At 47.0% G+C, this 26,365-nt stretch overlaps 1 protein-coding gene across 3 annotated transcripts in view; it reads left to right on the top strand.

The window, feature by feature from the left end:
• The window catches only part of Argk1 (Arginine kinase 1), a 115,623-nt gene that overhangs the window by 50,088 nt on the left and 39,170 nt on the right, over positions 1-26,365 (top strand). The window lies entirely within an intron of this gene.

The raw sequence follows: 26,365 nt of genomic DNA, 5'->3' as shown, positions 1-26,365 counted from the left end.
CCATAGAGTATGTAGGACCAGGCTCCTCCATAGAGTATGTAGGACCAGGCTCCTCCATAGAGTATGTAGGACCAGGCTCCTCCATAGAGTATGTAGGACCAGGCTCCTCCATAGAGTATGTAGGACCAGGCTCCTCCATAGAGTATGTAGGACCAGGCTCCTCCATAGAGTATGTAGGACCAGGCTCCTCCATAGAGTATGTAGGACCAGGCTCCTCCATAGAGTATGTAGGACCAGGCTCCTCCATAGAGTATGTAGGACCAGGCTCCTCCATAGAGTATGTAGGACCAGGCTCCTCCATAGAGTATGTAGGACCAGGCTCCTCCATAGAGTATGTAGGACCAGGCTCCTCCATAGAGTATGTAGGACCAGGCCCCTCCATAGAGTATGTAGGACCAGGCTCCTCCATAGAGTATGTAGGACCAGGCTCCTCCATAGAGTATGTAGGACCAGGCTTCTCCATAGAGTATGTAGGACCAGGCTCCTCCATAGAGTATGTAGGACCAGGCTTCTCCATAGAGTATGTAGGACCAGGCTCCTCCATAGAGTATGTAGGACCAGGCTTCTCCATAGAGTATGTAGGACCAGGCTTCTCCATAGAGTATGTAGGACCAGGCTTCTCCATAGAGTATGTAGGACCAGGCTTCTCCATAGAGTATGTAGGACCAGGCTCCTCCATAGAGTATGTAGGACCAGGCTCCTCCATAGAGTATGTAGGACCAGGCTCCTCCATAGAGTATGTAGGACCAGGCTTCTCCATAGAGTATGTAGGACCAGGCTCCTCCATAGAGTATGTAGGACCAGGCTCCTCCATAGAGTATGTAGGACCAGGCTCCTCCATAGAGTATGTAGGACCAGGCTTCTCCATAGAGTATGTAGGACCAGGCTTCTCCATAGAGTATGTAGGACCAGGCTTCTCCATAGAGTATGTAGGACCAGGCTTCTCCATAGAGTATGTAGGACCAGGCTTCTCCATAGAGTATGTAGGACCAGGCTCCTCCATAGAGTATGTAGGACCAGGCTCCTCCATAGAGTATGTAGGACCAGGCTCCTCCATAGAGTCAGAGAAATAGGTCAGAGAAATAGCAAGCATCGAACTTAAGCTAAAAGAATCCTTTAGGAGTCAGGAATCGCGGGAAGAACTAAAAGCCATAAATGAAATCGAAAGAAACCCAAAGTATTTCTTCTCCTATGCCAAATCAAAATCGAGAACAACGTCCAGTATTGGGCCCCTACTTAAACAAGATGGGTCCTACACAGATGACAACAAGGAAATGAGTGAGCTACTCGAGTCCCAATATGACTCAGTTTTTAGCAAGCCGCTAACCAGACTGAGAGTCGAAGATCAAAATGAATTTTTTATGAGAGAGCCACAAAATTTGATTAACACAAGCCTATCCGATGTTATCCTGACGCCAAATGACTTCGAACAGGCGATAAATGACATGCCCATGCACTCTGCCCCAGGGCCAGACTCATGGAACTCTGTGTTCATCAAGAACTGCAAGAAGCCCCTATCACGAGCCTTTTCCATCCTATGGAGAGGGAGCATGGACACGGGGGTCGTCCCACAGTTACTAAAAACAACAGACATAGCCCCACTCCACAAAGGGGGCAGTAAAGCAACAGCAAAGAACTACAGACCAATAGCACTAACATCCCATATCATAAAAATCTTTGAAAGGGTCCTAAGAAGCAAGATCACCACGCATCTAGAAACCCATCAGTTACACAACCCAGGGCAACATGGGTTTAGAACAGGTCGCTCCTGTCTGTCTCAACTATTGGACCACTACGACAAGGTCCTAAATGCACTAGAAGACAAAAAGAATGCAGATGTAATATATACAGACTTTGCAAAAGCCTTCGACAAGTGTGACCATGGCGTAATAGCGCACAAAATGCGTGCTAAAGGAATAACAGGAAAAGTCGGTCGATGGATCTATAATTTCCTCACTAACAGAACACAGAGAGTAGTCGTCAACAGAGTAAAGTCCGAGGCAGCTACGGTGAAAAGCTCTGTTCCACAAGGCACAGTACTCGCTCCCATCTTGTTCCTCATCCTTATATCCGACATAGACAAGGATGTCAGCCACAGCACCGTGTCTTCCTTTGCAGATGACACCCGAATCTGCATGACAGTGTCTTCCATTGCAGACACTGCAAAGCTCCAGGCAGACATCAACCAAATCTTTCAGTGGGCTGCAGAAAACAATATGAAGTTCAACGATGAGAAATTTCAATTACTCAGATATGGTAAACATGAGGAAATTAAATCTTCATCAGAGTACAAAACAAATTCTGGCCACAAAATAGAGCGAAACACCAACGTCAAAGACCTGGGAGTGATCATGTCGGAGGATCTCACCTTCAAGGACCATAACACTGTATCAATCGCATCTGCTAGAAAAATGACAGGATGGATAATGAGAACCTTCAAAACTAGGGAGGCCAAGCCCATGATGACACTCTTCAGGTCACTTGTTCTATCTAGGCTGGAATATTGCTGCACACTAACAGCACCTTTCAAGGCAGGTGAAATTGCCGACCTAGAAAATGTACAGAGAACTTTCACGGCGCGCATAACGGAGATAAAACACCTCAATTATTGGGAGCGCTTGAGGTTCCTAAACCTGTATTCCCTGGAACGCAGGAGGGAGAGATACATGATTATATACACCTGGAAAATCCTAGAGGGACTAGTACCGAACTTGCACACGAAAATCACCCACTACGAAAGCAAAAGACTTGGCAGACGATGCACCATCCCCCCAATGAAAAGCAGGGGTGTCACTAGCACGTTAAGAGACCATACAATAAGTGTCAGGGGCCCGAGACTGTTCAACTGCCTCCCAGCACACATAAGGGGGATTACCAACAGACCCCTGGCAGTCTTCAAGCTGGCACTGGACAAGCACCTAAAGTCAGTTCCGGATCAGCCGGGCTGTGGCTCGTATGTTGGTTTGCGTGCAGCCAGCAGCAACAGCCTGGCTGATCAGGCTCTGATCCACCAGGAGGCCTGGTCTCAGACCGGGCCGCGGGGGCGTTGACCCCCGGAACTCTCTCCAGGTAAACTCCAGGTAAACTCCAGAGTATGTAGGACCAGGCTTCTCCATAGAGTATGTAGGACCAGGCTTCTCCATAGAGTATGTAGGACCAGGCTCCTCCATAGAGTATGTAGGACCAGGCTCCTCCATAGAGTATGTAGGACCAGGCTCCTCCATAGAGTATGTAGGACCAGGCTCCTCCATAGAGTATGTAGGACCAGGCTCCTCCATAGAGTATGTAGGACCAGGCTCCTCCATAGAGTATGTAGGACCAGGCTCCTCCATAGAGTATGTAGGACCAGGCTCCTCCATAGAGTATGTAGGACCAGGCTCCTCCATAGAGTATGTAGGACCAGGCTCCTCCATAGAGTATGTAGGACCAGGCTCCTCCATAGAGTATGTAGGACCAGGCTCCTCCATAGAGTATGTAGGACCAGGCTCCTCCATAGAGTATGTAGGACCAGGCTCCTCCATAGAGTATGTAGGACCAGGCTCCTCCATAGAGTATGTAGGACCAGGCTCCTCCATAGAGTATGTAGGACCAGGCTCCTCCATAGAGTATGTAGGACCAGGCTTCTCCATGGAGTATGTAGGACCAGGCTCCTCCATGGAGTATGTAGGACCAGGCTCCTCCATGGAGTATGTAGGACCAGGCTCCTCCATGGAGTATGTAGGACCAGGCTTCTCCATAGAGTATGTAGGACCAGGCTCCTCCATAGAGTATGTAGGACCAGGCTCCTCCATAGAGTATGTAGGACCAGGCTCCTCCATAGAGTATGTAGGACCAGGCTCCTCCATAGAGTATGTAGGACCAGGCTCCTCCATAGAGTATGTAGGACCAGGCTCCTCCATAGAGTATGTAGGACCAGGCTCCTCCATAGAGTATGTAGGACCAGGCTCCTCCATAGAGTATGTAGGACCAGGCTCCTCCATAGAGTATGTAGGACCAGGCTCCTCCATAGAGTATGTAGGACCAGGCTCCTCCATAGAGTATGTAGGACCAGGCTCCTCCATAGAGTATGTAGGACCAGGCTCCTCCATAGAGTATGTAGGACCAGGCTCCTCCATAGAGTATGTAGGACCAGGCTCCTCCATAGAGTATGTAGGACCAGGCTCCTCCATAGAGTATGTAGGACCAGGCTCCTCCATAGAGTATGTTGGACCAGGCTTCTCCATAGAGTATGTAGGACCAGGCTCCTCCATAGAGTATGTAGGACCAGGCTCCTCCATAGAGTATGTAGGACCAGGCTTCTCCATAGAGTATGTAGGACCAGGCTTCTCCATAGAGTATGTAGGACCAGGCTTCTCCATAGAGTATGTAGGACCAGGCTCCTCCATAGAGTATGTAGGACCAGGCTCCTCCATAGAGTATGTAGGACCAGGCTCCTCCATAGAGTATGTAGGACCAGGCTTCTCCATAGAGTATGTAGGACCAGGCTCCTCCATAGAGTATGTAGGACCAGGCTCCTCCATAGAGTATGTAGGACCAGGCTCCTCCATAGAGTATGTAGGACCAGGCTCCTCCATAGAGTATGTAGGACCAGGCTCCTCCATAGAGTATGTAGGACCAGGTTCCTCCATAGAGTATGTAGGACCAGGCTCCTCCATAGAGTATGTAGGACCAGGCTCCTCCATAGAGTATGTAGGACCAGGCTCCTCCATAGAGTATGTTGGACCAGGCTTCTCCATAGAGTATGTAGGACCAGGCTCCTCCATAGAGTATGTAGGACCAGGCTCCTCCATAGAGTATGTAGGACCAGGCTTCTCCATAGAGTATGTAGGACCAGGCTTCTCCATAGAGTATGTAGGACCAGGCTTCTCCATAGAGTATGTAGGACCAGGCTCCTCCATAGAGTATGTAGGACCAGGCTCCTCCATAGAGTATGTAGGACCAGGCTCCTCCATAGAGTATGTAGGACCAGGCTTCTCCATAGAGTATGTAGGACCAGGCTCCTCCATAGAGTATGTAGGACCAGGCTCCTCCATAGAGTATGTAGGACCAGGCTTCTCCATAGAGTATGTAGGACCAGGCTCCTCCATAGAGTATGTAGGACCAGGCTCCTCCATAGAGTATGTAGGACCATTCTCCTCCATAGAGTATGTAGGACCAGGCTCCTCCATAGAGTATGTAGGACCAGGCTTTTCCATAGAGTATGAAGCACCAGGCTTTTCCATAGAGTATGTAGGACCAGGCTCCTCCATAGAGTATGTAGGACCAGGCTCCTCCATAGAGTATGTAGGACCAGGCTCCTCCATAGAGTATGTAGGGCACATGGTATTGGTTTCCTGTAATTTTTGATAATTAAACAGGACCACAAGTGAGCGGTCTGGGGCAGAGTGCATGGACATGTTATCACGGGCTTCTTCGAAGTCGTGTAACTGTCGTACTTGCACAGTTGAACGGATCCTATTTTTTTTCCTGGGCAATCTCGTTGCCAGGCGTACGGCACATTTTATTTTCTTATTTGTGGCAGCATGTATTTTTTTGTGTATGTAACCTCGCCTAAATAAATCTCAAGTAATCAAAAATATAACAAAATGGGATTTAAAAACAAAATGATAGCTTCGTGACGTTGATTTTGAGAAATACGTCGATAAATTGACGTAGTGGAACAAGAGCAGATTGCCAGGTAGATGGAATGCAGCTCAGATTTGCATATATTAAGATCATCCATTTGTGTGTTGCCGTGTTGGCTGGGAGAGCCACGACAAGTGCCAGAACATAGTGTGCTTGTGGTCAAGGTTACACTGGTGTAGTACCACTAACACCAGGGATCACTGGATGCCAGAACACAGTGTGTGAGGTGTGTACCTGTGGTCAAGGTTACACTGGTGTAGTACCACTAACACCAAGGATCACTGGATGCCAGAACACAGTGTGTGAGGTGTGTGCTTGTGGTCAAGGTTACAGTAGTGTAGTGCCACTAACACCAAGGATCACTGGATGCCAGAACACAGTGTGTGAGGTGTGTGCTTGTGGTCAAGGTTACACTGGTGTAGTACCACTAACACCAAGGATCACTGGATGCCAGAACACAGTGTGTGAGGTGTGTGCTTGTGGTCAAGGTTACAGTAGTGTAGTACCACTAACACCAAGGATCACTGGATGCCAGAACACAGTGTGTGAGGTGTGTGCTTGTGGTCAAGGTTACACTGGTGTAGTACCACTAACACCAAGGATCACTGAAGTGTTGACCCACACTGCCCAGGAGACTTCTGACTTTTGTTTGACAGTATTATATAAATGGGCAGTGTGCTTCTGTTGTGATGTAGTTCATTACCCCCCTACATGACACTGTCCTCTTCTGTTTGTTGGATACACAGTAAGAACAAAAGTTAGCTGTCTCTCAATCTTGAAGATTGTTGGACTGAACTTGTCGATTCCAGTCTGAGTGACTGATTACCTCAAACTCCTCTTTTTCTACCGTTATTTGCTTTGGACTGATGAAGCCACTGCTGCACAAGTGTCTAGTTCTTCATCTTGACTTTTCTAAACCATTTATCATATCACACATGATGGACTGCATACATCACACAAAATGTGTCAGCCTGAGCTGGGAGACTTCAGCAGTGTCAGCCTGAGCTGGGAGACTTCAGCAGTGTCAGCCTGAGCTGGGTGACTTCAGCAGTGTCAGCCTGAGCTGGGAGACTTCAGCAGTGTCAGCTTGAGCTGGGAGACTTCAGTAGTGTCAGTCTGAGCTGGGAGACTTCAGTAGTGTCAGTCTGAGCTGGGAGACTTCAGTAGTGTCAGCCTGAGCTGGGAGACTTCAGTAGTGTCAGCCTGAGCTGGGAGACTTCAGTAGTGTCAGTCTGAGCTGGGAGACTTCAGTTGTGTCAGTCTGAGCTGGGAGACTTCAGTAGTGTCAGCCTGAGCTGGGAGACTTCAGTAGTGTCAGTCTGAGCTGGGAGACTTCAGTAGTGTCAGTCTGAGCTGGGAGACTTCAGTAGTGTCAGTCTGAGCTGGGAGACTTCAGTAGTGTCAGTCTGAGCTGGGAGACTTCAGTAGTGTCAGTCTGAGCTGGGAGACTTCAGTAGTGTCAGTCTGAGCTGGGAGACTTCAGTAGTGTCAGTCTGAGCTGGGAGACTTCAGCAGTGTCAGTCTGAGCTGGGAGACTTCAGTAGTGTCAGTCTGAGCTGGGAGACTTCAGTAGTGTCAGTCTGAGCTGGGAGACTTCAGTAGTGTCAGCCTGAGCTGGGAGACTTCAGTAGTGTCAGCCTGAGCTGGGAGACTTCAGTAGTGTCAGTCTGAGCTGGGAGACTTCAGTTGTGTCAGTCTGAGCTGGGAGACTTCAGTAGTGTCAGCCTGAGCTGGGAGACTTCAGTAGTGTCAGTCTGAGCTGGGAGACTTCAGTAGTGTCAGTCTGAGCTGGGAGACTTCAGTAGTGTCAGCCTGAGCTGGGAGACTTCAGTAGTGTCAGTCTGAGCTGGGAGACTTCAGTAGTGTCAGTCTGAGCTGGGAGACTTCAGTAGTGTCAGTCTGAGCTGGGAGACTTCAGTAGTGTCAGTCTGAGCTGGGAGACTTCAGTAGTGTCAGTCTGAGCTGGGAGACTTCAGTAGTGTCAGCCTGAGCTGGGAGACTTCAGTAGTGTCAGCCTGAGCTGGGAGACTTCAGTAGTGTCAGCCTGAGCTGGGAGACTTCAGTAGTGTCAGCCTGAGCTGGGAGACTTCAGTAGTGTCAGCCTGAGCTGGGAGACTTCAGTAGTGTCAGTCTGAGCTGGGAGACTTCAGTAGTGTCAGTCTGAGCTGGGAGACTTCAGTAGTGTCAGTCTGAGCTGGGAGACTTCAGTAGTGTCAGTCTGAGCTGGGAGACTTCAGTAGTGTCAGTCTGAGCTGGGAGACTTCAGTAGTGCCAGTCTGAGCTGGGAGACTTCAGTAGTGTCAGCCTGAGCTGGCAGACTTCAGTAGTGTCAGCCTGAGCTGGGAGACTTCAGTAGTGTCAGCCTGAGCTGGGAGACTTCAGTAGTGTCAGTCTGAGCTGGGAGACTTCAGTAGTGTCAGTCTGAGCTGGGAGACTTCAGTAGTGTCAGTCTGAGCTGGGAGACTTCAGTAGTGTCAGCCTGAGCTGGGAGACTTCAGTAGTGTCAGCCTGAGCTGGGAGACTTCAGTAGTATCAGTCTGAGCTGGGAGACTTCAGTAGTGTCAGCCTGAGCTGGGAGACTTCAGTAGTGTCAGCCTGAGCTGGGAGACTTCAGTAGTATCAGTCTGAGCTGGGAGACTTCAGTAGTATCAGCCTGAGCTGGGAGACTTCAGTAGTGTCAGCCTGAGCTGGGAGACTTCAGTAGTGTCAGCCTGAGCTGGGAGACTTCAGTAGTGTCAGCCTGAGCTGGGAGACTTCAGTAGTGTCAGCCTGAGCTGGGAGACTTCAGTAGTGTCAGTCTGAGCTGGGAGACTTCAGTAGTGTCAGTCTGAGCTGGGAGACTTCAGTAGTGTCAGCCTGAGCTGGGAGACTTCAGTAGTGTCAGCCTGAGCTGGGAGACTTCAGTAGTATCAGTCTGAGCTGGGAGACTTCAGTAGTGTCAGCCTGAGCTGGGAGACTTCAGTAGTGTCAGCCTGAGCTGGGAGACTTCAGTAGTGTCAGCCTGAGCTGGGAGACTTCAGTAGTGTCAGCCTGAGCTGGGAGACTTCAGTAGTGTCAGCCTGAGCTGGGAGACTTCAGTAGTGTCAGCCTGAGCTGGGAGACTTCAGTAGTGTCAGCCTGAGCTGGGAGACTTCAGTAGTGTCAGCCTGAGCTGGGAGACTTCAGTAGTGTCAGCCTGAGCTGGGAGACTTCAGTAGTGTCAGCCTGAGCTGGGAGACTTCAGTAGTGTCAGTCTGAGCTGGGAGACTTCAGTAGTGTCAGTCTGAGCTGGGAGACTTCAGTAGTGTCAGTCTGAGCTGGGAGACTTCAGTAGTGTCAGCCTGAGCTGGGAGACTTCAGTAGTGTCAGTCTGAGCTGGGAGACTTCAGCAGTGTCAGTCTGAGCTGGGAGACTTCAGTAGTGTCAGTCTGAGCTGGGAGACTTCAGTAGTGTCAGTCTGAGCTGGGAGACTTCAGCAGTGTCAGTCTGAGCTGGGAGACTTCAGTAGTGTCAGTCTGAGCTGGGAGACTTCAGTAGTGTCAGTCTGAGCTGGGAGACTTCAGTAGTGTCAGCCTGAGCTGGGAGACTTCAGTAGTGTCAGTCTGAGCTGGGAGACTTCAGCAGTGTCAGTCTGAGCTGGGAGACTTCAGTAGTGTCAGCCTGAGCTGGGAGACTTCAGTAGTGTCAGCCTGAGCTGGGAGACTTCAGTAGTGTCAGCCTGAGCTGGGAGACTTCAGTAGTGTCAGCCTGAGCTGGGAGACTTCAGTAGTGTCAGCCTGAGCTGGGAGACTTCAGTAGAGGGACGAGGATATCATCGTGTATTCCACGTTGGGTTAAGCAGCTTTAAGGTTTCCTTGTGGCAGAGCTGAGGGAGCGGGGAGAGAGTTGTGGCAGAGCTGAGGGAGCGGGGAGAGAGTTGTGGCAGAGCTGAGGGAGCGGGGAGAGAGTTGTGGCAGAGCTGAGGGAGCGGGGAGAGAGTTGTGGCAGAGCTGAGGGAGCGGGGAGAGAGTTGTGGCAGAGCTGAGGGAGCGGGGAGAGAGTTGTGGCAGAGCTGAGGGAGCGGGGAGAGAGTTGTGGCAGAGCTGAGGGAGCGGGGAGAGAGTTGTGGCAGAGCTGAGGGAGCGGGGAGAGAGTTGTGGCAGAGCTGAGGGAGCGGGGAGAGAGTTGTGGCAGAGCTGAGGGAGCGGGGAGAGAGTTGTGGCAGAGCTGAGGGAGCGGGGAGAGAGTTGTGGCAGAGCTGAGGGAGCGGGGAGAGAGTTGTGGCAGAGCTGAGGGAGCGGGGAGAGAGTTGTGGCAGAGCTGAGGGAGCGGGGAGAGAGTTGTGGCAGAGCTGAGGGAGCGGGGAGAGAGTTGTGGCAGAGCTGAGGGAGCGGGGAGAGAGTTGTGGCAGAGCTGAGGGAGCGGGGAGAGAGTTGTGGCAGAGCTGAGGGAGCGGGGAGAGAGTTGTGGCAGAGCTGAGGGAGCGGGGAGAGAGTTGTGGCAGAGCTGAGGGAGCGGGGAGAGAGTTGTGGCAGAGCTGAGGGAGCGGGGAGAGAGTTGTGGCAGAGCTGAGGGAGCGGGGAGAGAGTTGTGGCAGAGCTGAGGGAGCGGGGAGAGAGTTGTGGCAGAGCTGAGGGAGCGGGGAGAGAGTTGTGGCAGAGCTGAGGGAGCGGGGAGAGAGTTGTGGCAGAGCTGAGGGAGCGGGGAGAGAGTTGTGGCAGAGCTGAGGGAGCGGGGAGAGAGTTGTGGCAGAGCTGAGGGAGCGGGGAGAGAGTTGTGGCAGAGCTGAGGGAGCGGGGAGAGAGTTGTGGCAGAGCTGAGGGAGCGGGGAGAGAGTTGTGGCAGAGCTGAGGGAGCGGGGAGAGAGTTGTGGCAGAGCTGAGGGAGCGGGGAGAGAGTTGTGGCAGAGCTGAGGGAGCGGGGAGAGAGTTGTGGCAGAGCTGAGGGAGCGGGGAGAGAGTTGTGGCAGAGCTGAGGGAGCGGGGAGAGAGTTGTGGCAGAGCTGAGGGAGCGGGGAGAGAGTTGTGGCAGAGCTGAGGGAGCGGGGAGAGAGTTGTGGCAGAGCTGAGGGAGCGGGGAGAGAGTTGTGGCAGAGCTGAGCTGAGGGAGCGGGGAGAGAGTTGTGGCAGAGCTGAGGGAGCGGGGGGAGAGAGTTGTGGCGGAGCTGAGGGAGCGGGGAGAGAGAGAGTTGTGGCGGAGCTGAGGGAGCGGGGAGAGAGAGATTTGTGGCGGAGCTGAGGGAGCGGGGAGAGAGAGATTTGTGGCGGAGCTGAGGGAGCGGGGGGAGAGAGTTGTGGCGGAGCTGAGGGAGCGGGGAGAGAGAGAGTTGTGGTAGAGCTGAGGGACCGGGGAGAGAGAGAGTTGTGGCAGAGCTGAGGGAGCGGGGAGAGAGAGAGTTGTGGCAGAGCTGAGGGAGCGGGGAGAGAGAGAGTTGTGGCAGAGCTGAGGGAGTGGGGAGAGAGTTGTGGCAGAGCTGAGGGAGCGGGGAGAGAGAGAGAGTTGTGGCAGAGCTGAGGGAGCGGGGAGAGAGAGAGTTGTGGCGGAGCTGAGGGAGCGGGGAGAGAGAGAGTTGTGGCGGAGCTGAGGGAGCGGGGAGAGAGTCGTCTCCACTACTATACACCAACATGCATGAACATATAAACATGAGGAACACTGCATTAGGACGTGTTTCCTTAAGACACCTGCTGTCCCTGTTCACCTAACAGTAAAATAGGTACTTGGGTGTTAGTCGACAGGTGTGGGTCGCATCCTAAGAATAAAATTAACCTAATTTGCCCGAAATGCTCTGCATAACCAGGCGCTTTCTGTACTGTACTGTCATTGATGGTCTGTGTTAAGATAAGATAAGATAAGATTTCGTTCAGATTTTTAACCCCGGAGGGTTAGCCATCCAGGATAACCCAAGAAAGTCAGTGCGTCATCGTGGACTGTCTAACTTGTTAGGTAAGACACATATGCAACAGTTAGGTATTTTTATTTCGAAACGTTTCGCCTACACAGTAGGCTTCTTCAGTCGAGTACAGAAAAGTTGATAGAAGCAGAAGAGACTTAAAGACGATGTAATCAGTCCATCACCCTTAAAGTTTTGAGGTGGTCAGTCCCCCAATCTGGAGAAGAGCATTGTTTCATAGTCAGACTATAGTCAGACCACCTCAAAACTTTAAGGGTGATGGACTGATTACATCGTCTTCAAGTCTCTTCTGCTTCTATCAACTTTTCTGTACTCGACTGAAGAAGCCTACTGTGTAGGCGAAACGTTTCGAAATAAAAATACCTAACTGTTGCATATGTGTCTTACATAACAACCTGTCGGTATTTTATACCATTTTAATGTTCACACTGTCTAACTTATTTCCATTGGGGTCCTCAATCTTGTCCCCCAGGATGCGACCCACACCAGTCGACTAACACCCAGGTACCTATTTGCTGCTAGGTGAACAGGACAACAGGTGTAAGGAAACGTGTCGAAATGTTTCCACCCGTCGGGAGCTTTAGCCACCAGGCCACCGGGCCTGGAACTGTTCCAGATTATGATGCAACACTGTTCCATGGTCTGGAACACTGTTCCAGATTATGATACAACACTGTTCCATGGTCTGGAACACTGTTCCAAATTATGATAGTGTTCCATAGTCTGGAACAGTGTTCCAGATTATGATACACTGTTCCATGGTCTGGAACACTGTTCCATGGTCTGGAACACTGTTCCAGATTATGATAGTGTTCCATAGCATGGAACAGTGTTCCAGATTATGATACAACACTGTTCCATGGTCTGGAACACTGTTCCAGATTATGATTGTTCCAGACTATGGAACACTATCATAATCTGGAACAGTGTTCCAGACCATGGAACAGTGTTGTATCATAATCTGGAACACTGTTCCAGACCATGGAACAGTGTTGTATCATAATCTGGAACACTGCTCCAGTATATGGAACAGTATTGTATCATAATCTGGAACACTGTTCCAGACTATGGAACACTGTGTTCCAGATTATGATACAATACTGTTCCATATACTGGAGCAGTGTTCCAGATTATGATACAACACTGTTCCATGGTCTGGAACACTGTTCCAGATTATGATAGTGTTCCATAGCCTGGAACAGTGTTCCAGATTATGATACAACACTGTTCCATGGTCTGGAACACTGTTCCAGATTATGGAACAGTGTTGTATCATAATCTGGAACACTGCTCCAGTATATGAAACAGTATTGTATCATAATCTGGAACACTGTTCCAGACTATGGAACACTGTGTTCCAGATTATGATACAATACTGTTCCATATACTGGAGCAGTGTTCCAGATTATGATACAAAACTGTTCCATGGTCTGGAACACTGCTCCAGATTATGATAGTGTTCCATAGTCTGGAACAGTGTTCCAGATTATGATACAACACTGTTCCATGGTCTGGAACACTGTTCCAGATTATGATAGTGTTCCATAGTCTGGAACAGTGTTCCAGATTATGATACAACACTGTTCCATGGTCTGGAACACTGTTCCAGATTATGATAGTGTTCCATAGTCTGGAACAGTGTTCCAGATTATGATACAACACTGTTCCATATACTGGAGCAGTGTTCCAGATTATGATACAACACTGTTCCATAGTCTGGAACAGTGTTCCAGATTATGATACAACACTATTCCATGGTCTGGAACAGTGCTTCAGACTATGGAACAACACAGTTCACCAGACTGAGGGACTGACCACCTCAAAACTACGTCTTCAAGAGTGATGGACTGATTACATCGTCTTCACGTCTCTACTGTTTCTGCTAACTCTTCTGTACTCGACTGAAGAAGCCTGCTGCGTAGGCGAAAAGTTTCAGAATAAGGATACCTAACTGTTGCACACGTGTCTTATCAACCTGTCGGTACTGTAGACCATTTTCATAGTCACGTGACTGTGGCTTGATCTAGCTAGACACAACTCGTAGCTCTACATTCATGCTAGAGAAATTTAGCTTTTAGAAAGGATATAGGAAGGCAGTGGCTTGACAATAGAGTTGTTTGACAAGTGGAACAAACTCCCGAATAGCGTCACGGAAGTGAGAACTTTGGGTAGGTTTAAAAGTAGGTTGGAGAGGTTCAGACGAGTGTGAATAGTGAGAGTTGGGACCCGGTCAACACCAGCAAGTAGGCCTGTTAGGTAGGACACAAGTGCGACTAATTTGACATTTTATTGTGGCAACGTTTCGCTCTCCAGGAGCTTTGTCAAGCCAGTAGGCTTATCGCAGTGCTCCTCCTTTCTCACGTTAAGTTCCTTGGAAGATGTTATTATTGACTAGTGAAATCGTAATGACTGTTGCTTCTGCTGGCCGCACGCAGTCCTGTTGCTTCTGCTGTGTTTCGCCGCCAAAGGCGAAACATCTTCAGCAAAATGGCCTAAATTTGCACACGTTCCTTTATTTCCACATTATTACGGTATTTTTGTGCCCTTATTTACAACCTCTTACTCTGTACCCTGACAAAAATAGTTACGCCATTACAGTATCACGAAAAAAATCTTGATGTATCCTTACACTACCATTGAGAAATCACAACAAACGCAGCTGAGTCAGCCCCTGATAGCTGGGCTGTGATTCCTATGTTGGAATGTCTGCTGCTGGTACCAACAGCCTGACTGATCAGGCCATTAATCAACACCAGGCCCTGAAGGGGGACGATGGGGTGGATAAGGTTGCTTGTTAACTAAATTATGAGTTGGATAAGGTTGCAGACTTTGAGTGTTAGTGAGAAGTGATGCTTGTCTCAGTGGGTGACAGCCTTGGCCAGGATAGTAGTGGATAGAGCCAGGAGGCGCACTGCCAGTACACTATACATAGTGGCTTCCCACTATGTATACTGCACCACTAGTGGCTTACCACTATATATACTGTAACAATAATGACTTCCCACTAGTGGTACAGTATATATAGCGGATTACATCGCTATGGTTAGCGATGTAATTTGCTAGATATACAGTGTAGCTTACTGAGCGTTAGAGTGTAGCGAGAGTGTGCTTTGATGTACTCAAGGTTGAGTGGACAGCACATGTGCTTCACTCTGGTAAGTGCTCTACACTTCACAGCTGTTACACTCCACACAGTTTTACGTAACACTTTAATTAAAGTGATATTGCCTGCTTGAGGTCGTAAAGGCGTCAGTTTACCTCTATGCTACTGTAAACTTGACTTGAATTAACTAATTGCCATTAGTGTTTATATATTTAAATATATAAAGATATACATTGCGAGATATAAATCTTCGAGTACAGTATATATATATACATTGAGAGGTATAAATACCTTGCTGGCGTAACCCTAAATTAGCAGTGTATATACACTAAGGGATACACATTTCTTGGTGTATACATGCACTTGAGATACATACCTGTCGATGTATATACGCTTAGAGATGTATACCTTTGTGTATATACACTGAGAGATACATAACTCTCGATGTATATACGCTTAGAAACATACCTTTGTGTATATACACTGAGAGATACATAACTCTCGATGTATATACGCTTAGAGACATACCTTTGTGTATATACACTGAGAGATACATAACTCTCGATGTATATACGCTTAGAGACATACCTTTGTGTATATACACTGAGAGATACGCATCTCTATTCGTATATCCCACAGCAAAACGACCTCAAGATAAGATTATCTTGTTCTGGACACTTAAATGATCAGTGGTCAAGCTGACCAAACACTGCTACTGCATTCCTAGCTCTGATAAGCAAGACAGAAGAAAGAAGGTACACTGCAGCAGGCCTACTGGCCCATGCGAGGCAGGTCCAAGTCTCCTACCGGCTTAAGCCAATGACCCAACCTAGTCAGGTCAGGTCACATCCACTTAAGGAAGGAGCACGGCATCGGACATATTAGCACAAGCTAATAGGTCTTTATTTCGAAACGTTTCGCCTGCACAGTAGGCTTCTGCAGTCGAGTACAGAGGAGTTAGCATAAGCAGTAGAGACGTGAAGACGAGGTAAACAGTCCATCACCGTTGAAGATGTAGATTTGAGGTGGTCAGTCTATCAGCCTGGAGAAGAGTTTTGTTCCATAGTCTGGAACAGTGTTCCAGGCTATATTGTTAATGTTCCAGTCAGTCTGGAATGACTTGCTGGCAGACTTATACGTATTAGTGTTGCGCTTTATAATCAAAGTTTACTGACTTAGCTCATTCAGCTAGACTTGTGTTTGTGTGTACTTACCTATTTGTGGTTGCAGGGGTAGATTCACAGCTCCTGGCCCCTGCCAAGAAGCTTATATCACAAGATTTATGTGTTTTTTAGTTAGTATACCAGTATAAAGATAGTGTGGGTGTGAGTAACTCAGTGTGAGTAACTCAGTGTGAGTAACTCAGTGTGAGTAACTCAGTGTGAGTAACTCAGTGTTAGTAACTCAGTGTGAGTAACTCAGTGTGAGTGACTCAGTGTGAGTAACTCAGTGTGAGTAACTCAGTGTGAGTAACTCAGTGTGAGTAACTCAGTGTGAGTAACTCAGTGTGAGTAACTCAGTGTGAGTAACTCAGTGTGAGTAACTCAGTGTGAGTAACTCAGTGTGAGTAACTCAGTGTGAGTAACTCAGTGTGAGTAACTCAGTGTGAGTAACTCAGTGTGAGTAACTCAGTGTGAGTAACTCAGTGTGAGTAACTCAGTGTGAGTAACTCAGTGTGAGTAACTCAGTGTGAGTAACTCAGTGTGAGTAACTCAGTGTGAGTAACTCAGTGTGAGTAACTCAGTGTGAGTAACTCAGTGTGAGTAACTCAGTGTGAGTAACTCAGTGTGAGTAACTCAGTGTGAGTAACTCAGTGTGAGTAACTCAGTGTGAGTAACTCAGTGTGAGTAACTCAGTGTGAGTAACTCAGTGTGAGTAACTCAGTGTGAGTGACTCAGTGTGAGTGACTCAGTGTGAGTAACTCAGTGTGAGTAACTCAGTGTGAGTAACTCAGTGTGAGTAACTCAGTGTGAGTGAAGGTGCTGCCTTAGCAACTACCAAATGTAAAGCAAATTGAGTAAATTCTACTTACCTGTAGTCTACCTCTATTCTACCTGTAGTCTACCTCTATTCTACCTGTAGTCTACCTCTATTCTACCTGTAGTCTACCTCTATTCTACCTGTAGTCTACCTCTATTCTACCTGTAGTCTACCTCTAGTCTACCCGTAGTCTGCCTCTAGTCTACCTGTAGTCTGCCTGTAGTTCATGAGACAGTAAGATTTACCTGTCATCTACGTGTTCATGAGACAGTAAGATTTACCTGTCATGTACGTGTTCATGAGACAGTAAGAAGCGAGTCATCTTGCCAGAGTGCTAAACTTTTATAATGATTTACTGCAGTTTGAAGATAATTATTTCTGCAACATGCCTGCATGGCCCACCCGCTGAAAAATGGTGCCCCTGACCATGATGCCAGAGAGTGCCACGAGGAACAGCAGAGTGCCAGAGAGTGCTCCGGTGAATACCCTTCACAAGGTCAAGATCAGTCTCAGAGAACAGAAATAGTCTGCACTCTGAAGATATAAACCAAGTTTTCCAATGGGCAACGGAGAACAATATGATGCTCATTCAAGACAAATTCCAACTACTCCGTTATGGAAAACTGGAGGAAATAATAACTAGGACTGAGTATACTACAAACTCTAATTACACAATAGAGCGGAAAGGTAACGTGAAGACCTCACCTTCAAGGATCACAACAATGCCACTATCACATCTGCTAGGAAACTGATAGGATGGATAATGAGAACATTCAAGACAAGAGATGCTAAGCCAGTGATGATCCTTTTTAAATCACTTATTCTTTCTAGGCTGGAATATTGCTGTACATTAACATCCCCATTCAAGGCAGGTGAAATTGCAGATCTAGAGAATGTACAGAGAACCTTTACTGCACATATAAGTTCCATCAAACACCTTAACTACTGGGAACGCTTAGAGGCACTTGACTTGTATTCGCTAGAGCGCAGGCGAGAAAGATATATCATAATCTACACCTGGAAGATTCTGGAGGGACTGGTCCCTAATATGCACACAGTAATCAGTCCCTACGAAAGCAAAAGACTTGGCAGGCGATGCAACTTACCCCCAGTGAAAAGTAGGGGCGTCACTGGTTACCTGGAGGTTACCTGGAGGTTATTCCGGGGTCAACGCCCCCGCGGCCCGGTCCACGACCAGGCCTCCCGATGGATCAGGGCCTGATCAACTAGGCTGTTACTGCTGGCCGCACGCAGTCCGACGTACGAGCCACAGCCCGGCTGATCCGGCACCGACTTTAGGTATCTGTCCAGCTCTCTCTTGAAGGCAGCCAGGGGTTTATTGGCAATTCCCTTAATGCTTGATGGGAGGCTGTTGAACGGTTTTGGGCCCCGGACACTTATGGTGTTTTCTCTTAGTGTACCAATGGCGCCCCTACTTTTTATTGGCGGCATTTTGCATCGCCTGCACAGTCTTTTACTTTCGTAGGGAGTGATTTCTGTGTGCAGATTTGGGACCATTCCTTCCAAGATTTTCCAAGTGTAGATTATGATATATCTCTCCCTCCTGCGTTCCAACGAGTACAAGTCAAGTGCTTCCAAGCGTTCCCAGTAGTTAAGGTGCTTGACAGAACTTATACGTGCAGTAAAGGATCTCTGTACACTCTCTAGATCTGCGATTTCACCTGCTTTGTATGGAGATGTTAATGTACAGCAGTATTTCAGCCTAGAGAGAACAAGTGATTTGAAAAGGATCATCATGGGCTTGGCATCTCTCGTTTTGAAAGTTCTCATTATCCATCCTATCATTTTCTTTGCACGTGCGATCGTGGCACTGTTGTGATCCTTGAAAGTGAGATCCTCAGACATTACTACTCCCAGGTCCCTTACATTATTTTTCCGCTCTATTGTATGGCCGGAGTCAGTAGTATACTCTGTTCTAGTTATTATCTCCTCCAGTTTTCCATAACGGAGTAGTTGGAATTTGTCCTCATTGAACATCATATTGTTTACCGTTGCCCACTGGAAAACTTTGTTTATATCTTCTTGGAGGTTAACCGCGTCCTCAGCAGATGACAGCCTCATGCAGATCCTAGTATCATCCGCAAAGGATGATACGGTGCTGTGGTGTATATCTCTGTTTATGTCTGATATGAGGATAAGGAATAAGATGGGGCGAGTACTGTGCCTTGTGGAACAGAGCTCTTCACTATGGCAGCCTCCGATTTAACTCTGTTGACCACTACTCTTTGTGTTCAATTTGTTAGGAAGTTGAAGATCCATCTCCCCACTTTCCCAGTTATTCCTTTAGCACGTATTTTATGGGCTATTACGCCATGATCGCATTTGTCAAATGCTTTTGCAAAGTCTGTGTATATTACATCTGCATTCTGATTTTCTTCCAGTGCATCCAAGGCCATGTCATAGTGATCCAGTAGTTGTGAGAGGCAGGAGCGACCTGCCCTGAACCCATGTTGCCCTGGATTGTGCAGATTTTGGGAATCCAGGTGATTTGCAATCCTGCTTCTTAGCACTCTTTCAAAGATTTTTATGATGTGGGACGTCAGAGCTATTGGTCTATAGTTCTTAGCTAATACTTTGCTGCCACCTTTATGGAGTGGGGCTATATCCGTTGTTTTAAGTGACTGTGGAATTTCACCCATGTCCAAGCTCCTCCTCCATAGGGGGAGAGGGCACGCGAGAGGGGTTTCTTGCAGTTCTTAATGAAAACAGAGTTCCACGAGTCTGGGCCCGGGGCTGAGTGCATAGGCATGTTGTCATTGGCTTTTTCGAAATCTATCGGAGTTAGGGTAATGTCGGAAATCTGGCATACATTTATGGAGTTTTGAGGCTCATTCATGAAGAAATCATTTGGGTCGTCGATCCTCAGACCGATTAGTGGTTCACTAAACACAGAGTCGTACTGGGATTTCAATATTTCACTCATTTCCTTGTTGTCATCTGTGTAAGTCCCATCCTGTCTGAGTAAGGGCCCGATACTAGATGTGGTATTTGCCTTGTTTTTGGCATATGAAAAGAAATATTTTGAATTTCTTTCAATTTCACTAATAGCTTTAAGCTCCTCCTGCCTCTCCTGGTTCCTGTAAGAGTCATTTAGCTTAAGTTCGATAGTTTCCACTTCCCTGGTCAGCGCCTCCCTTCGTGTATCAGATATTCTAGCACTCCTGAGGAGCTCAGTGACTCTTCGTCGTCTTCTGTAGAGGGAGCGTCTTTTTCTCTCCAGTTTACTCCTGGTACACTAAGAGAAAACACAATAAGCGTCCGGGGCCCAAGACTGTTCAACAGCCTCCCACCAGCAATAAGGGGCATTACCAATAGACCCCTGGTTGCCTTCAAGAGGGAGCTGGACAGATACCTAAAGTCAGTGCCGGATCACCCGGGCTGTAGTTCAAATGTTTGACTACGTGCGGCCAGCAGTAACAGCCTGGTTGATCAGGCCCTGATCCACCGGGAGGCCTGGTCGTGGACCGGGCTGCGGGGGCGTTGATCCCCGGAATGCCCTCCAAGTAGATTCCGGGTATTGTCTACTCTGCTAGCCTGCCTGCCTGTCTGCTTACCTGTCTGCTTACCTGCTCTCTCCTCTGAAAACCTGCCTCGTCTCTCTCTCTCCTGCTTTCTCTCGTTGTTTCCTTTCTTTTATACTTTCTTTCTTGTTTCCTGATGTTAGTGATCTCTAACTTGACCCTGTTGATGATGTTGCTGTTACTGCTGCTGCTGCTGTTGCTGCTGCTACTGTTGGTGTTACTGTTGCTGCTGCAGCGGCTGAGGCAACACAAGCAGTGGAGGGTGAGGTTGGTGCAGCAGCAGCAGCAGCAGCAGCAGCAGCAGCAGCAGGAAACTTTAAGAGGAAAGAACAGCAGCTGGGGTTGGTGGAGGGGAGGTGGGGGGTGAGGGAGAGCAGGGGGGTATTTTCCCCTGCCAAGGTCTTTGTTAAGCTTCACGCCATGTGGAGGGGGAGGAGAGGGGGGAGGGAGAGGAGGAGGAGGAGGAGGAGGAGGAAGGGAAGGGAAGGGAAGGGACTGGAGGGAGAGAGGATGGATGGAAGAGGAGAATGGGAGGGAGGGGGAGGGAAGGATTCACTATGACTCATTCACCCTACATTCTACCCCTCCCTCCCTCCCTCCCTCTTTCCCTCCCATTATTCCCTACTGTGTCACATTACTCCCTCACTTCACTCATTCATCTCTCCTCCCTCAACCCTCCCTTACTCCTCCCTCAACCCTCCCTCAACCCTCCCTCAGACCTCCCTTACTTCTCCCTTACTCTTCCCTTACTCCTCCCTCAGCCCTCCCTTACTCCTTCCTCAATCCTCCCTTACTTCTCCCTCAATCGTCCCTTCTCCCTCACTGCTCCCTCCCACCACAATAGTCCATCCCGTTAACTTCCTGTAGAGTTGTCACTCACCCTCCCCCACCAATAATAATAATTATTGCTAGAATAATTATAATTATTAGAATAATTATTAAGTTGTAGATAATTTGATATGGTAAATTGCTACGATGATGATATGTGGGGAAAATAGATCTACATGGGTATGTGGTGTCTGCCATCCAGTGGATGGCAGACCATCACCACCACCACCAACAACATTGGCAGCATCTTCATCCGGATGTAAAGGAGCTCGGACTCGACCCCTGCAACCTCAACTAGGTGAGTACACACACACACATACACACACACACTAGTCCCAGAGCTAAAGGGATTATATGACTCACGAAATCGTAATGACACGATTGCAAACAAACCATACCCCGGGCGGGGATAGAACCCGCCCGTGGTGCCTATGCTAACCTTCGTATGGTGTAGAAATATACCTAGTTGGACGAATCTTATTGTGGCTAGCTGGTCCAGTGGCTAACGCGACGGTCTGGAGTTTTGAGACTCTGATCGCGGGTTCTATCCCCGCCCGTGGTATGGCTTTTTTAAGGGGATTATCCTACGAAGAAAGGTTGAGGGAAATCGGCCTGATGACACTGGAGGGCAGGAGAGTCAGGGGAGACATGATAACGACACACAAAATACTGCGATGAATAGATAAGGTGGACAGAGACAGGATGCTCCAGAGATGGGACACAAACACAAGGGGTCACAATTGGAAGTTGAAGACTCAGATTAGTCAAAGGAATGTTAGGAAGTATTTCTTCAGTTATAGAGTTGTCAGGAAGTGGAACAGTCTGGCAAGTGATGTAGTGGAGGCAGGAACCATACATAGTTTCAGTTAAGTAAGTACATACACACACAGACACACACACACACACACACACACACACATACACACACACACACACACACACACACACACACACACACACACCATGCTCCAGCAGCGACTGATCCAGTAGGTCTGGGGGGGGGAAGGTCTGGTCTGGGACCGGGGTGCGGGGGCGGTGACCCCTGGAATACTATCTGGGTTGCCCCAGCAAGGTTTAAGGGGCTTCAGTGTTATCTTAAAAGAGAGAGAAGAAAGTGAGGGGACCAGAGAAAGTATCAGGTTGGGCAAGCTAGTTCTCCATGCCAGGCTGACCACAGTGAAGCTTTATACAGTGAAACACGACTTGATAAAGCTCTACACAGAGTGAAACACTACTTGATAAAGCTCTACACAGAGTGAAACACTACTTGATAAAGCTCTACACAGAGTGAAACACGACTTGATAAAGCTCTACAGAGTGAAACACGACTTGATAAAGCTCTACACAGAGTGAAACACGACTTGATAAAGTTCTACAGAGTGAAACACTACTTGATAAAGCTCTACACAGAGTGAAACACGACTTGATAAAGCTCTACACAGTGAAACACGACTTGATAAAGCTCTACACAGAGTGAAACACGACTTGATAAAGCTCTACACAGTGAAACACGATAAAGCTCTACAGAGTGAAACACGACTTGATAAAGCTCTACAGAGTGAAACACGATAAAGCTCTACAGAGTGAAACACGACTTGATAAAGCTCTACAAAGTGAAACACGACTTGATAAAGCTCTACACAGAGTGAAACACGACTTGATAAAGCTCTACACAGAGTGAAACACTACTGATAAAGCTCTACACAGAGTGAAACACTACTGATAAAGCTCTACACAGAGTGAAACACGACTTGATAAAGCTCTACACAGAGTGAAACACGACTTGATAAAGCTCTACACAGTGAAACACGATAAAGCTCTACACAGTGAAACACGACTTGATAAAGCTCTACAGAGTGAAACACGACTTGATAAAGCTCTACAGAGTGAAACACGACTTGATAAAGCTCTACAGAGTGAAACACGACTTGATAAAGCTCTACAGAGTGAAACACGATAAAGCTCTACAGAGTGAAACACGACTTGATAAAGCTCTACAAAGTGAAACACGACTTGATAAAGCTCTACACAGAGTGAAACACTACTTGATAAAGCTCTACAGAGTGAAACACGACTTGATAAAGCTCTACACAGAGTGAAACACGACTTGATAAAGCTCTACACAGAGTGAAACACGACTTGATAAAGCTCTACACAGTGAAACACGACTTGATAAAGCTCTACACAGAGTGAAACACGACTTGATAAAGCTCTACACAGTGAAACACGACTTGATAAAGCTCTACAGAGTGAAACACGACTTGATAAAGCTCTACACAGAGTGAAACACGACTTGATAAAGCTCTACACAGTGAAACACGACTTGATAAAGCTCTACAGTGAAACACGACTTGATAAAGCTCTACACAGAGTGAAACACGACTTGATAAAGCTCTACACAGTGAAACACGACTTGATAAAGCTCTACAGAGTGAAACACGACTTGATAAAGCTCTACACAGAGTGAAACACGACTTGATAAAGCTCTACACAGTGAAACACGACTTGATAAAGCTCTACAGTGAAACACGACTTGATAAAGCTCTACACAGAGTGAAACACGACTTGATAAAGCTCTACACAGTGAAACACGACTTGATAAAGCTCTACAGAGTGAAACACGACTTGATGAAGCTCTACACAGAGTGAAACACTACTTGATAAAGCTCTACAGAGTGAAACACGACTTGATAAAGCTCTACACAGAGTGAAACACGACTTGATAAAGCTCTACAGAGTGAAACACGACTTGATAAAGCTCTACACAGAGTGAAACACGACTTGATAAAGCTCTACACAGAGTGAAACACGACTTGATAAGCTCTACACAGTGAAACACGACTTGATAAAGCTCTACAGAGTGAAACACGACTTGATAAAGCTCTACACAGAGTGAAACACGACTTGATAAAGCTCTACACAGTGAAACACGACTTGATAAAGCTCTACAGAGTGAAACACGACTTGATAAAGCTCTACACAGAGTGAAACACGACTTGATAAAGCTCTACACAGTGAAACACGACTTGATAAAGCTCTACACAGTGAAACACGACTTGATAAAGCTCTACACAGTGAAACACGACTTGATAAAGCTCTACACAGTGAAACACGACTTGATAAAGCTCTACACAGTGAAACACGATAAAGCTCTACAGAGTGAAACACGACTTGATAAAGCTCTACAAAGTGAAACACGACTTGATAAAGCTCTACAAAGTGAAACACGACTTGATAAAGCTCTACACAGAGTGAAACACGACTTGATAAAGCTCTTCAAAGTGAAACACGACTTGATAAAGCTCTACAAAGTGAAACACGACTTGATAAAGCTCTACACAGAGTGAAACACGACTTGATAAAGCTCTACACAGAGTGAAACAGGAAGGTTCAGTTCTCTTCATTCACTCTTATCGCTTCATATTATAATTACTATTTCCTTCATCTCTGGCTGCAGAACAATTTAAGTTTTCATTGTGCTTCATGTTCACGTAGCTCGATTGGTAGCGCACTCAACTCTCACACCGAGGTTCGATCCCCGGTACGAGTGGAAACATAAGGACGTGTTTCTTTAAGACACCTGCTGTTCCTGTTCACCTAGCAGTAAAATAGGTACCTAGGTGTTAGTGGACTGGTGTGGGTCGCATCCTGGGGACAAAATTAACCTACGTAATTTGCCCGAAATGCTCTGCATAATAAAGGGCTTTCTATATATATAATATAGTATGTCATTGATGTCAGCTATGGTCTGTATAAGTTGTATCATGTACTTTTAGAAATAAAGATTATTATTATTATTATTATTATTATTATTATTATTATTATTATTATTATTATTATTATTATTATTATTATTATTATTGTGTTCAGGGTATCTTGGCGTTCTCGCATATTTCTTAGTACCTCTTCTGTTTCGTTCCCTGTTTTCACTACTCCGTTTTCGGCCTTCCTCTTGCTGTTTATTCCATGTTTTGTCCTTACATGTTCGTGTAACATGTTTGTGTGTTTTATGTATGTGCTTGTAATCACGTATATGTATATGCATGTTTGTGTATGTGTCTATATTCTTTTGTGTGTATGCATGTGTTTGTATGTTTGTTTACTCACCTGTGACACCATTCTTCACTGCAATTGTTTTGTTAACTGTGTTTTGTTGGAAGTTAATGTCAGCGGAAGTGAGGTGGAGTGAAGGGGGGGGGGAAGTGTGGTATGTGTGGGGGGTGAGTGGAAGGGTCTGGAGGTGAGTGTGAGGGGATAACGACTGAGGATGGAACGAGGAGTGGATAACGAGGGTAGATAAAGAGGAAAGTATTGTAGTTGCTGCCTGACCTGACATTATCCTACTTAACCTGACAAATTGATTCTCACTTACCAAACATCATTTAGTAATAACCCACATGAAGATCCTCTTCTGTGATCCTCTCCAGCTGAAGAGGATCCCAGAACGGTGTCGAAATATACAGATCAATTAATATCCTGAGTTTGTCTCTATGTGGGTTATTATTGAACATTAACAGATATTCATGACACTAGTTATCCAATTTACAACATTACAACACCAGCCGTATTGTTCTCTCTTCCATATCTTATCTTTCCTTCACTAATAATAAAAAATCTATTTCTTTTCCTTTGCTATTTGCTGTTAACGTACATATTTCAACGCAGACTTGTGATCCACACATCCCTTCTCATAACTGTTATTTTCCTCTGTAGTAATACTTCCTGTCTCTCTCTAACTGTTTTATCACCATTCTGCCATGCACTTTATCTTTTGTAATTAACAGATTTAATTCCCTTGAAATCACAGAGCTCACACTGGTCTGTCAGTTTTAAGACTCTAAGTTGTCATGTATGGTAAGCAATACCAGCAAGATGAAGGATTAGACACATGTACAACATCTGGGTGTCTTTATCTGTAGATGTTTCACCAACCAGTGGCTTATCAAAACAAATTCAAGGACATAATTGGAAGACAGTAGAACTATATAGTGTCATTGGTTCGAGTCCCACTCGTTTTATGATTTCTTTATAATCGTGTTATTACGATTTCGTGTGTCGCAATTCCTTTAATTCGTACTGTTCGTTGTTCACTTTGTTCCCTTATTTGAAGGAACTATGTTGTGGAGTTTCTCTTGGATTCGAGTTCATGGTTCCTGCCGTTCACTAGGTACCTTCCCGTCTTTCATACACACCTCCAGTAAAAACAAAAGCCATTACAAAGTTTAGATCCTCACTGGTTTTTAGTATGACCGGGTGGCCCGGTGGCCTGGTGGCTAAAGCTCCCGCTTCACACACGGAAGGCCCGGGTTCGATTCCCGGCGGGTGGAAACATTTCGACACGTTTTCTTACACTTGTTGTCCTGTTCACCTAGCAGCAAATAGGTACCTGGGTATTAGTCGACTGGTGTGGGTCGCATC

The sequence above is a fragment of the Cherax quadricarinatus genome, chromosome 68 (assembly GCF_038502225.1).
Source record: "Cherax quadricarinatus isolate ZL_2023a chromosome 68, ASM3850222v1, whole genome shotgun sequence".
In the NCBI taxonomy this organism is placed as follows: Eukaryota; Metazoa; Arthropoda; class Malacostraca; order Decapoda; family Parastacidae; genus Cherax; species Cherax quadricarinatus.
This window is presented reverse-complemented; position numbering and strand designations above follow the sequence as displayed.